This window comes from Amphimedon queenslandica, unplaced genomic scaffold, assembly GCF_000090795.2.
Source record: "Amphimedon queenslandica unplaced genomic scaffold, v1.1 AMPQUscaffold_13443, whole genome shotgun sequence".
Taxonomy (NCBI): Eukaryota; Metazoa; Porifera; class Demospongiae; order Haplosclerida; family Niphatidae; genus Amphimedon; species Amphimedon queenslandica.
This window is the reverse complement of record NW_003546321.1, coordinates 203,223-205,479: the sequence shown is the minus strand read 5'-3', so window position 1 is coordinate 205,479 and position 2,257 is coordinate 203,223.

Below are 2,257 nucleotides of genomic sequence, written 5' to 3'. Positions count from 1 at the left end.
AAGTCCTTCAAGTTGAATGTTTAGTGGCTTTGTCAAAAAAAAGTGTTGAATATAATGAATATAATGTGTTCAATACAATAACAACTGATTTACTAAATTTCATTACTAGTTATACATGAACATTCATTAATTAAAAATAATTAATAAGTTTAACAGCTTATATTTGTCATGCAGTGTGTGCATTTTCAGGAGTGATAAAAAGGTCGTAGTACTATATATATTTCAATTCATCAAACTGGAAAAATACTTAGTATACATGCACTGATACTAAAATGTGCATGTATGCATGTATATGTGCAGTGCAGTGAAGGGTTGCAGAAACTATTTGTATTTACCTGATATAATAATTATTATAGTATAGACCTACATATTCACTACCTTTTTGAGCTTTTTTGAACTACTTTGTTGTTTCGGGTGACACTGAACAAGTGTTTTACATTTATGAGCTTATAATACATAGATACATTTGTTTGAGTGGCCTGAACAGTAATTTGAGCTTTTGCCTTTGTGACCATGCTGTGGAGGGTCACACTAAACAAGTATTTTGCATTTATGTGTTTATAATACATACATACATACATTTGTTTGAGTGGCCTGAACAGTGGTTTGAGATTTTGCTTTTGAACTATGCTGTGCAAGGTCACACTAAACAAGTGTTTTGCATTTATGTGCTTATAATACATACATACATTTGTTTTAGTGGCCTGAACAGTAATTTGAGCTTTTGCCTTTGTGACCATGCTGTACAGAGTCACACTAAACAATTATTTTGCATTTATGTGTTTATAATACATTCATACATTTGTTTGAGTGGCCTGAACAGTGGTTTGAGCTTTTGCTTTTGAACTATGCTGTGCAAGGTCACACTAAACAAGTATTTTGCATTTATGTGCTTATAATACATACATACATTTGTTTGAGTGGCCTGAACAGTGGTTTGAGCTTTTGCTTTTGAACTATGCTGTGCAGGGTCACACTGAACAAGTGTTTTACATTTATGAGCTTATAATACATACATACATTTGTTTGAGTGGCCTGAACAGTTGTTTGAGCTTTCGTTTTTGAAATATGCTGTAATGAGTCACACTGAAAAAGTTTCTTTCATGCATACATGTGCTTAAGAAATACAAGCACTATATATATGTGTTTGTATGCTTCGCTTTTGAACTCTGACAGCATACATTAAGAGTCACACTACACAATTAAGATATTGTAATTATATACTTGCATGCATACAATTACAATTGTTGGAATGGGTTCAAGTCTTCAGCAATGGTTTGCACTTGTGTGCAGTATTTTATGCATACTCTAATACCTGAGTGTTAAACGTAAAATTTTGAGATTAACAACAAATTTCATTATAATTGGTCATAAATTATTACAGAATTAAGTCACAATCAAGGTCATGAGTATCATTTACAGCGACAGACCGACTATTTAATGTAAGCTAGAGTATATACAGGTGTTAATGATGCATGCATGATCAGATCAAAAAAACAAATGTTTAGTTTGTGTTGGTGTGGCAAAAAGCACTCTTTCTTCATTACTTTCAAAAGAAATATCAAGTATTCCATAGATGCACAGAGAAGATATTCTTTGGATAGTAATAAAAGAATATGAAGCATCAAGTTCAAAATCAGGATAACAAACTATTGCTGATGAGCTAAACCAGTCTTGGTGTGGATGGTTCTTGTACCACCTAACAAATGCAAAAATGTGAAAATTTGAGTCAGTTAATTTGTGTTTTATAAAAAACTTGATTTGTCCAACTGAAAGAGGCATATTTCTATGATCCGTTGGCAGGGCAGCTGTGGAACATGGCCAATATGCCATTATAACGGTATTATTTTCTCGCTTTAATATTTTTAAGCCAGAAACTTCATTTAAAACAGGCTCTTGAAGACTGCTTTGCAAACCTTGCAAAAGAGTGAAATGCACTACTGGGATATAACAAGCTGTAAGTGTTTTGCAAATATCCTACTTGTATTGTATCAAGAACTATTTGTTTCAGTGGTGGTAATAGTTTTTCTTTATCAGAATGTGATACTTCAAATCTCAATGAGTCTTGAAGAACAGGAGCTGAGACATGAATATATTGGAGCATATCATCCCCAGCCACAGTAGAAAGGAGGCCACCTGAAGCTAATGGTAAATGGTCAACAATTATGTTTTCTAAAAATTTCCCTCCTGATGGAAAAGATTGAGTGTGCAGTTCCTGTAACATTAAACATTTTTTCATTAACTGTTGTTCAATGTT